The sequence below is a fragment of the Chrysemys picta genome, chromosome 5 (genome assembly GCF_011386835.1).
Source record: "Chrysemys picta bellii isolate R12L10 chromosome 5, ASM1138683v2, whole genome shotgun sequence".
Taxonomy (NCBI): domain Eukaryota; kingdom Metazoa; phylum Chordata; order Testudines; family Emydidae; genus Chrysemys; species Chrysemys picta.
Genome location: NC_088795.1, coordinates 81,958,959 through 81,970,543, shown reverse-complemented (window position 1 = coordinate 81,970,543; position 11,585 = coordinate 81,958,959). Strand labels below are relative to the sequence as shown.

The 11,585-nt window shown below is 41.1% G+C and overlaps 1 protein-coding gene and 1 long non-coding RNA gene across 5 annotated transcripts in view; one reads left to right on the top strand and one right to left on the bottom strand.

Annotated features, from left to right (window-relative positions):
* LOC135983701 (uncharacterized) overlaps positions 1–5,177 on the bottom strand; it is a 23,336-nt gene extending 18,159 nt beyond the window's left edge. The window contains exon 1 of the long non-coding RNA XR_010601446.1: positions 5,071–5,177. This is a non-coding gene — a long non-coding RNA (uncharacterized LOC135983701). The remainder of the gene's footprint in view (positions 1–5,070) is intronic.
* LOC101951371 (EF-hand calcium-binding domain-containing protein 6-like) overlaps positions 1–11,585 on the top strand; it is a 102,733-nt gene that overhangs the window by 72,936 nt on the left and 18,212 nt on the right. The window lies entirely within an intron of this gene.

Sequence of the window (11,585 nt, the reverse complement as noted above, 5' to 3'; positions counted from 1 at the left end):
GTAAAGTACATTTCAATGTGAGCAAGGGTGTCAGAATCTGGCCCAAAGGGCATATAAGATTATTTCTGTCTTATAGAATGGTGGTTATATGGTAATTACAGGAAGCCATAGTTGTGTAGGTTCCGGTTATTCTCTTCCAAGAAGTCCTGCTTAATGAATTACTACATATGGAAAAACTGTTGACATGGTTTTGACTCTGTAATTTAAAAGATCACTGCATATATAATAATCATACAATTTGAAGTAGACTCTCCCCTACCACACCATATAGCTCACAGTTTAATCTAACACCATAGATGGGGCAAATCATACGCCTCTGGCTCATGGGAGAAGGCTTTGAAATCAGAAAGGGGCAAATTCTACACAGACGAAGGATCCATGGGGAAATCGAGCTCCAGTCCTGGGGCCTCTCCTCATTATACTACTTCTTGATCCCTTCGGTGATCTGGCAACATTGTGATCATTTAGGAGCCATGCCACCAATGGCTCCCTTCTGGTGTCTGTGCTGTAACCCCATCTAAAATAGTGAGTATGGAAGGCATGGTTCAGTGCTTAATGCTGTGAGGAGTATTATCTTCCACAAGCTTTTCTGGTAATATTTATGCTCGGTTTGGAGGGGAGTAAGATTCACAGAGTGGCATTTCCTGGCGCAGCCCCCACTTCCAGCCTAACATCCAGCACAAGCTCACCGCCTTCATACAGACAAAGACTTCATGGGGATAGATCATCCCTTTCCACTGCTTTCAGGGCCTTTCTGACTCTACCTGCTCATCTTTATGTCCTTTCTCCTGGCACAGGGGAGCATTTGGCCAAGTACAAAAGGACCGTATATATTCAGATCTACCAGCTTACAAGTGGGCAGAGCATCCAAAGATCTAGATACGACTCCTTGAAATACCCAACAACTCTTCATTGTAGGACATTCCTAATATTTTAACATTCCTTTTTGGTTTTGAAACGTGACAGGATTTAGCATCCTTTTCATGTCACTTCTCCATTAATGAAGCGGTGTTATATAAATAACTGGAGAGGTTCCCACCTAAGAGAGGGACCCATCAATCTCCATATTTAAGAGGTCAGGCTCTCAGTGGATGAAAATTCCACTAGGAATTGACTCTGTTGATAGAGCAAGTGCATATAAAATAGTTCATGCCTCAACTCTGGCTGGGCTATCCTGGGATTCAGTCTTTGAAAGTCTTCAGCATACAGTGTTTGCAGTAAATATAGATCCGGGGTGACCAACCTGTGGCTCCGGAGCCACATGTGGCACTTCAGAAGTTAATATGTGGCTTCTTGTATTAGGCACCGACTCCGGGGCTGGAGCTATAGGCGCCAACTTTCCAATGTGCCGGGGGGTGCTCACTGCTCAACCCCTGAGTCTGCCACAGGCCCTGTCCTCACTCTACCCCTTCCCACCTCCTTCCCTTAGCCTGCCATGCCCTCGTTCCTCCCCCCCCCCCCCCCGAGCCTCCTGCACATCACGAAACAACTGATTGGGAGGGAGGGGGAGGCTCTGGGAGCGGAGGGGAGATGCTGATGTAGGGGCTGCTGACATATTACTGTGGCTCTTTTGAAATGTACATTGGTAAATTCTGGCTCCTTCTCAGGCTGGCCACCCCTGATATAGATCAAGTGGCCCAGTAACATGCCTGAAGATTCTTTTGTGCATGACCGTCTCTATTTTGAGGTAAGCACAGCACACCAAAATAGGTTTACATTTTCATTCTTTCCTTCTTCCAGATTAAGCACCTGATTCTGAGAGGTGCTGTTTATTATTAAACGTTTGTATTATCGTAACATCCAGAGTTGTGCACCATTGTGCTAGGTACTGCACAAACTCCTGGTAAAACACAGTCCGTGCCCCAGTGCTTATAATCCAATTTAAGATGATGTAACAAGTTAGTGTAAGAATAGTAAGGAAAAGGGGATGGAGTACGAGGGTAACAGCAATAATATTTTGTTGTTAGATAAGGTAGCTATGTGTAAAACTGGATATTTCCAAAATTTCTCTCTCTCTCTCTCTCTCTGACTATATAGATATATCTCTTCTTGCTCTGATGCCCCCTTTGCAGCTATATTGTGTGTACATATGCAGCATATACAGTGTACACACACACACACACACACACACAATGTGCTGTATATACAACACAGCAGCAAAAGGGGCATCACAGCAAAGGGATTTGAAGTAGGACATGGGAGTGACTTTACAGATTAGTTCAGGAAAGCCATTCCATGCATAAAGAGTGGAATGAAAGAAGGCAAAAGACAGACAAGTTAAATGAGAGCAGAGGCCCTTTGCTCAGGATTGGGCCCACAATGTGGAAGACTTAAAAATCACATACAACTTTGTCTTAGTCTGGCAAGTTTTTGTGATGAGTGACAGAATTAAGCCAAGAGCTTTTTCTTTTGGGGTCAAATTCACTTCTGTGTGTAGTGAAACAGTAGGTCCATATACTACCAAATCCCACTAAAACTCTTTAAATAGGACTTATGTGGGACTGGAGTGATACATGGCCTTTTGCTAGGTTCTTTTTAAACAGCTAGGACATTTCTCCCTTTCTAAACAGCTGAGAATATAAAGGGGTGTGTTAACTTTGGACTTCACTTATAAAGAGGGTTTGGTCTGAGACAACTGGTTTGTGTACATATGCAGTTTCTGCCAGGGAGGTTCTAGTATTTTGATGTTAATAGAGAAATAAGCAAATGAGGCCTTTTTTCCTGTACTGTGCATAATAAAATGGCCATTTCAGTCATCACCCCCTGTTGTATTAGAGGGATCCAAAGTAAGCTTGCAGGCAGGGATTCCAACAGGTAAGAGTACTTTGATTTTAAGTAAATTTCACAGCCATTTGGCTCTCAGGCCTTGCCAAAGCTACACTGAACTAATAGCTTCCTTGACCATTTTAGTAACAACTGATGCCTTCAAAACTTCCTTTCCTGGCCTTGAAATAGGTCCAAAATAGACCTCCTAATTCCATGGGATTGCTGGTGTTGATACATTTAATTATTTTAGCACTGGAGTCTGTTTCACCTTTATTAAAATTTCACTGTCAAGCGTTTACCAGCTTTGTTCCTATATTTACAATACCTTTGACTGAGATGTCTAAGACTTTTAAACATATGCTTTAAACAGCAGACAGTCAGCTCTGACATTTCTTAGAAATCTTTTCAGAAGGCCATGTGGAATAGTTCTAATCCGGGAAGAGCCCCTGACTCACTGTGTGATCTGACAGAGTGACATATCACTTGACCTCAGTCCCACCAGCTGTAAAACTAGGTAGAAAAGTAGGGCCCTTACAGAAAAGCAGATGATGCATTTGAGCAGAGATTTCTTGGGTAAATAAATTACAAATCCTATTCCTTGTCCTCTCTCTTTTCCCCTCCCCCCCCCCCAACAAAAACTGATACTACACTTGCACCACAGCTCAGAGAAAGTTTTAAGCAAGAATTTGAATTGCAATTTTTCCATTTTATTTGGACTGTGCAATGAACTTCTTTTTGCAGAGTAAGGAAATGTTATGCAATGACCCTGTAAAAGTTATTTTAAGGTGCAACAGAACACACAAGGAACAGTTTTTTGCTGATGATCTGACCAAGTTAGCAATTTCAGATTCACTTATTTTTGCCTGAATGAAAGCAGAAGCAAAGGGGAAGTATGGCTAGAGTTCTGTCTAGACAAAAATATCACAGTCCATGAAATCAAATTCTGCTGGTTATTGCCCGAGAGGAAAAGAGGCATAGTTTTAATAGGAGAAGCAATGATATTGAAGTTACAAGACATGTAGCTAGTTCGTAAATTTGAAGAAATATTGTGAAAGACTGAAGTTCTGGGCATTTCGCTGCAGGCGGCGCAATATCTCCTCTACAGCCAGATGACTAAAACACTGTGGTTTGACTTGGCCTTTAGTAAATGTTGTGGCTTGGCAAGGTAGAATCAGGTCTGTTATCTTAGTACTACATTTTTATAATTCATCTATGAATCATTGACACTCCCAGTTGTAGAATAAACCCTGGCCAGAGTTATAAATGGATCCACACAGCTATGGAGGCTGACAAGCATAAAGCTCTTTCAGACATGAATAACATACTTCCCCTGCAAAGTGGAAATGGATGTCACAACTTGGTAAGACTAGTTTTATTTAACTCTTTTTGAAATTCTTTTTTTTTAAGTCAAACAGAAGCAGCACAGTTTTTCCAACCCGTTCTTAATCTGTGAGATGAGTTTCTGGAGAAGTACAATAGCATTGTAAGGACCTTTTCTGTGAGAGGGTCAATGGTCTGTTCAACAGTAAAAGAAATTATATGCAGTTCAGCCAGACCTGTTTCTAAGTAAGGTGATCTATTAAAAGTACTGTAGTTGGAACAGCAGCCTTCTCCTCTGCCAAATCTTTTGACATTGACATTACCAAGTGTTTAGATTCCAGCTATCATGTGTCTAAGAATAACTTTGAACAAGAGTCCTTCTCACCAGCCGTCCAGGGCACTCAGCTGTTAACTTTTATTTTCCATCTTTTATTTAACTGAAAACTCTTCATCTTAACTAAGACACAGACTTTAAAAATAATGGGCCAGATCTTGCAGTGCAAAACAGCTGGAAAGCTGCCCTGGAAGGGCAGCTGGATATTCCCCTTGCACAGGAGATTTTTTAGGTGGAGTAAGCTGGCATCACTGGCTCTATGCCAACTACCCCTCCCCCAAACCTCTCTCCCCCAGAGTAGGGAGATAACTGGGAGTTGAAGGGGTCGTGACCAGATGGAGTGGGGCTCCAATGAGTCTGGGCTGGTGGAATGACCCTGTTTCAGCTGGCAAAAATTAGATCAGCCCTAAGCCTGCTATAACTTGTGCCAGAGGCTGGTTTTGGCCCTGGCTGCCCTGAGGATTGGAGGGGACAAATAGCAGCTCCTAACCCCTTTCCTCCGGTGTGCGTAGTGTGGCTCAGGCATATCTGAGAACCTGGTCCCATGTGCCTATTGCCATGTACTAAGGACTAATGTGAGAACAGGTTAAAAATGAAGATCAGGACATAAAAACAGTGACTTCCCTCTTCCATCCTATAGTAAAACTTACCTTACACAATAACCTCTACTCATGCAGTCTGACACAAGTGTTCCGCTGTCCAAACTGCCCTGCACTGCTAGCTTTCCTGAGCCATTGGGTGCCAGTGTCTGAGTATGCTAGGAATGGTTGGTGAAATGTGTCAGGCAAGTCTGATATAGAAATAGAAACACAACAGAACCTCCTGTTCTCCAGTGTATCTTCCCCAAACACCTTTCCTCTGCCCTTCTATTATCTGAAACTAGAAATAAACCTGAGCCACTAAGTTCCGGTCTGGAGCCAAACCACCCCAATGTTCTGACTTTAGTCCAGCCCATTATCAAAATAGGATTTTGGATTTGAGTTTACCCAAAGTTTTGGAATGTTAATAATTTACCCATGGTTCATGTGTGGGCCTTTCTCTACTAATAATCCTACAAATCATAACCTACTTCCCCGCATTCTCAGCTACCTCAACATAAACCAACCCAACCAGAGGCTAAAGCAAATATGGATAATCCAGGTAAAGAAAAATCGCCTCTCATGGTATAGAAATTTGCCTGGTCACTAACCTCTATCTAAGGGCTTGGTGATCCTATCCACATCCTGTTAACCAGTGTCAGCAAATAAAGGGTGCTTATGAATTGGTGCAAAAAAATTAAAGGGCCATTGTTAACATTATTGTGTTTTCTGGCTTTGCTTGAAGAAAACAAGTATAAAGACAAGTATGGCACAGCAAGGAGGCTGCACAGAAAGACAATGCCCCCCCCTGTAGGCTTCCTGTGCCTTAACTCCTTCAGCATCATCAGACCAGTGACTAACTCCCTTAGCTGTTAGCATGACAAATATAAATATTATCGGCCAAAAACTGCTCTCAGTTACATGGGGACAACTCCCATGAAAGCCACTGACAGTGGTACCCTTGTAACTTGGAATAGGAGTTGTCCCTAGTTTTTAAAAATCAATTAATTAGCTCTGCACTGATAATGTTTAGATTATTACAACTGGACACTTTTTTTTAAATCAAATTTAATTTTCACCAGTGACACTGTTAATTTTTTTAATTCCACTTGGCTTGGAACATTAAATTAATCACTTTCACTTTTTAGTTTCAAAACATCAGAGGATAGTTTAGATCTTTTTAATAAATATGTTTTCATTTATTTATCTTCATTTCATACTGTTTTGTTAACTTGATGTTGAATCACTAGCAAGGTTTTCAGTGTTTCATAGAGAAGAAAAGAACATTCTGTGTCACTGGAATGCATGTGATACCTGATTTCTGCTATGTTGTTATCTCGCTCTAGTTTTTTGAGTCTGAGAAAGTGACTAAGATCCATCTGTGTGATCTCTAGCTCCTTGTATTATGTAAAAATGACTTCCAGTGATCATAAAATCATAGACGATAGGGCTAGAAAAGGCCTCTTGGGTTATGTAGTGTGACTTTCTGAATTGTGCAGGATATTTAATTGCACATTCCCACTCTGTCTAATGTAATCTGGCTTGAGTACCTTCAGCAACAATATCTCAATAGCCAGTGAGACAGTCAGCTATCTCCATTTACACCCTAGTCTATTCTAATGCATACACTGTGATAAGCAAATTTTCCTATTGATTAGTGTGAACATTATCATATTTTACTTTTAGCTTATTACTCTTTATTAAACGTCTGATGCAAATAAACCCTTCCTTCCAAAAATTATTTCCTTGATGTGCCTTTTAGACTGTGCTAGAGTATTCTTTAAACAAACAAACACACATTGACTTCAGGGGTTAATAGATTCCTTGTAGAATAATCTTCCTCCTGCAGACCTTTTCAGGTGTTTAGGTTCTGGTGTTGTCCAGCCAAATGGTTCCTGATTATGGAATTTCTTTTTCCTGTCTTTCCTTAAAAAAGGCTAGGAAAGTCCTTCAAAGGAAGCCTGCACTGTGCATGTGTCTTAGCTTTCTGATTCACTGCTTCTTTCCCTAAAATGAACCTAAAGAAGGCTGTGTTTCTGGATTAAAAACAAAACATACAGTACTTGGCTACTGACTAAGTTATTATATTTCTTCTAAGGAATGTATTTTATCTTCCAGAGAGGCAGATCCTCAGATGCAACTTGAAGAGTACTTGGCACAGCTGAAGGGTAGTGGTGCAAAGGTGCCCCTTATGCTCCTCTGTACTGGTTCTGTGCTGAAGGTTGCCTTACACTGCACAAAATGTCTAAATCCTCTTTTCCCATCTACACCCTGTAACAGGGTTGCGACTCCGCCCCCGTCTTCTTCCTTCCCATAACCTCCCAGACACCACCTGGTGTACCTTCAGTGAAAGTTTATTTAAATTTCTCTCCATCAATATCACCACAGTCTCCCAAGCTCTCCCCTGTTTACAATATTTGCTGAGCTTTAAGCCTTCTCAGTAGGGGAACAGAGGTCTCCCTACTCTGAGGCCTCTGACAAGGCTCAGCTAGCCTCCTTATTAGTAGAGACAGGCCCAGAGCTGAACCCCAGGTAAATAACCAAAACAACCCTCGTACATTTGGAGAATGTTCAGCTTGTATGATTAGGCACTCAAAGAGTCAGGTAGTAACAGTTCAGATTGCATCTATTTCCTTCCTTCCTTCCTGTATCAGCCCTGGGCGAATGGGTTAGTTTTTACCCCACCCAGGCCACCAGCCTGATGAGATAATTACCCCCAATCAGCTTCTCCTGGGGCCCTAATCAGCATTGAAGTGATCAGAGTGCAGGCTCACTGACTCACTCCTGGCACTCTGTCACACACCCCTACCCCAGCAGTTGGGAGGGGGTGGGGTCGGTTCAACGCCACTTTCTACTGGCAGAGTGGCACAAAGCATCTGAAGTCTGGCCCAAAATATCAAAGTCAAAAAAGATATATTGGACTATTCTGACCATGAAAATGTTAAATATATCAACCCCCCTGCCCTGTATCTAAGGGTGTATGATACTGTAGTGTTTGAAAACTCATATGTGGTCATGAGATGCTATGTTCTTATATCAGAGGGGTAGCCGTGTTAGTCTGAATCTGTTAAAAGCAACAGAGGGTCCTGTGGCACCTTTGAGACTAACAGAAGTATTGGGAGCATAAGCTTTCGTGGGTAAGAACCTCACTTCTTCAGATGCAAGTAATGGAAATCTCCAGAGGCAGGTATATGTTCTTATGTTTGCACCAAAAGACATTCTATCAAGATAACAATTACTGCTAGTTGAGACTCCTGTGTCCTTTTTGATCACTGTTATGGAATATCCATATTCCACGGAGTAATACCTATGTAGCTAAGGTAGTAGAAAAATGTATAATATATTATTTTAAAAATAGGTATAATTGTTAAATGAAAGACTTAAATTAAATTAAAACAAAGGTCTGAGTTAGTTTTGTACATGCAGTCTGAACTTTGTCACTACCTGGCTGTTTGAGTGCCTAATCATGCAATCTGAACATTCTCCAAATGTAGGAGGGTAGTTTTGGTTATTTACTTATTGATATATGGAATAACTATTTAGTTTTGTGAGGTATTCTTCCATCATCTCTTTGGTAACAACCCTGTGTTCTTGAGCCTCACCCATGGTCCTTTGCATTATGTCCCCTTTACCTTTAGTCTTTTTGTTGAAAACCGAGTAACAATAGGTAGTATCTATATTATTTTAGTGATTTTTATTGTTTATTCTTCTTTCTTACTAAATAGCACTCCTGATTCTTTCCTTACTTATCTTTTTCTCTGGATTTATTTGGAGGAACCTTATTTTGTTTTAACTCCTTTAAGATAACATAATTGCCTAGGCTTGTTTGTCCTGGTTACTTTATCACTTGTATGCTATGATTTATTTACTTCTTTCAAGATCACCTTTTTTCATTTCCTGTATAATTCTGTTTTCTGTTTCAGTTCCTTGCTAACTTTTGTTACCCATATTTTTCCTTGGGAACTCATTATGCTTTGGGCTCTTAGTATTGTGTCCTTTTGAAATGCCTGTCAGTCTTCTTGCAGCTAGTACTTTTGCCCATTTACCCTCCTTTTATTTTCCTTATGTTAATGTTTGTCTTACAAAATGGTAGTGTCTTAGTCTGACAACCCACTACTTAACCTTTCTCCCTATCCTAAATTCAGTTAACTTAAACTGTATCAGCAAACTGGAGTCTTTTTCCAATCCCATCAGAACTCAGAAGCAGGATATTTGTGACCTAGTTATTACAGACTTCTGGTTTCTACAGATTAAGGCCCCAATCCTGCAGACATTTAAGCCTGTGCTTTAACTTTACATATGTGCATAGTACCATTGAAGTCAATATGATATTCACGTGCACAGTTAAGCATGTGTGTAAGTGTTTTTGCAGCACTCAGCCTAACTCTTGCAGTTTTCACATACATCAGAAGGAACAAGTGGCCACAAGTTAAGGTGTAGACTTTATTAATTCACCTGCCAATGATTAATTAATTTCACTTCAAGTACAACATTCCCAAATATCCCATGACTTCTAGTTCCACTTCCTTGTGAGTTAATATCAAATCCAGGATCAGATCACCACTGGTACTGTCTTTTCCCTTTCATGTTATAGAAAAGTACAGTGTTGTTAAATTTTGACGGCCTGGGCTGTGGAGTTCTGGCTGGTTTCAAGCACTGTGAGGCCAGAATTTAAACCAATCACTGTATTTCCAAATGCTGTTCCTATAGAAAATGTAAAATAATAATTATAAATAAATAATACTTAGCTTTTATCTAGCATTTATCATCAGTGAATCTCAAATTGTTTTACAAAGGGGGTAAATATCATTATCCCCATTCACAGATGTGAAAGCTAAAGCAGAGAAAAGGTCACCCAGGTCAGTGGCTCAAGTCCAGGTCTCCTGAATCGAAGTCCAGTGTCTTATCCACTGGGTAACACTGCTTCCCCTAGAAACAGATCATTAAGAATTGAAACAAAAAATTAAGTTCTAGGATATTCGGAGTTTAATAGTAATGAACCATACAGGGCACCTATTTTGAGCCCAATCTTAGAACTTGTCTTCACTACTGGGGAGATCGACGCTGCTGCAATCGATGCAGCGGGTGTCAATTTAGCGGGTCTAGTGAAGGCCCGCTAAATCGATGGCAGAGTACTCTCCAGTTGACCCCCATACTCCAGCTCCCCGAGAAGAGTAAGGGAAGTTGACCGGAGAGTGTCCCCCATCAACACAGCGCAATGAAGACAGTAGGGTAAGTCAACCTAAGTTACAATACTTCAGCTATGTGAATAACGTAGCTGGAGTTGATGTAGCTTAGTCATCTTACCACAGTGTCTTACTATATCGTCTTGATGGGAGACGCTCTCCGGTCGACTTCCCTTACTCTTCTTGGGGAGCTGGAGTACCGGGGTCGACCGGAGAGCGCTCTGACGTTGATTTAACAGGTCTTCACTAGACCCACTAAATCGGCACCCACTGCATCGATTGCAGCAACGTCGATGTCCCCAGTAGTGAAGACCAGCCCACACATGCATTAGAATAACACCAGCAAAACACACTGAGATTAGTGGGTTGTGTGGGTGAAATCCTAAAGCTTGTATTGGGCAGATGTTAGCCTCCTGAGTGTGTGTGAATAAGTGCTCATGTTTACACCTGCCAAGAGTAGCTAAAGGTGGGGGGGGACCCCTTTGGTAAATTAACATCCCAGAATTTCCAACCTCACTGACATCAGCATGTTCCATGAGCACTATTTTACAAAATCTCTTTATGACTGGGCCTTCAGTATCTGCAGTTGCTGGAAAAGAATCTATTAAATGGGCAAAACTCCACTGAAGTCTGGGGACTCCTTTGTTCCATACTGTGCCAGGGGCTGACTCCAGTACTGGGGAGCTGCAAAGATGGCATAAATCTGCCTTTGAACCCCATCTCCTTCTTGTCCTGTGTTGAGCCCAGCTCAGAGAATTCAAGCCCATAATTTCATCGCACCACCCATTAGCCAAAACTTGCTAATGATGTTGGCAGAGCTAATAGCTCGCCGTGTGTTCATATTTACTACTGGCGGATAAATGACATGTAGAAGCAGGAAATGAGGTTAGATTTCAAAATTGACTTTTGCTAGTTAAGGCTTCTGCGCTGTAAGAATCTGATTTTGTTTCTGTGATTAATCCAATTTTATGCAGAGCTTTGCAAATTTAGGGTATGTCTAAACTGCAGAAAAGAGATGTGCTCTTAACATGGGTTAGCTACCTGTATTAGCTGACTTCAGTTAAAATAGCAGTTAAGACTCAACAACTTGGTGTTTAACTTGCTAGCAGCTTGAATTAAAGCCTATAGGGAAGCTTAGGGTCAAACTTGAGAATCCTTTTTGTATAATAGACCCTTCTAAATAAATGCATAGCAGGGTTTGTTTGCCTTTGAAAAGTGTCTACTGTGTAGGTATTATAGCTCCTTTTCATATTGCTGGTTAATAAACTTTACCTATTATTAGTGACCTGTAATAATGATTACAACTCTTGTGGAGGCCAAAGTTATACACATAAACACTCACACGCATCTGTGGCTCATGCAGCAGCCATTTTTCATGCAGAAATGTGAATTTTTGCACAT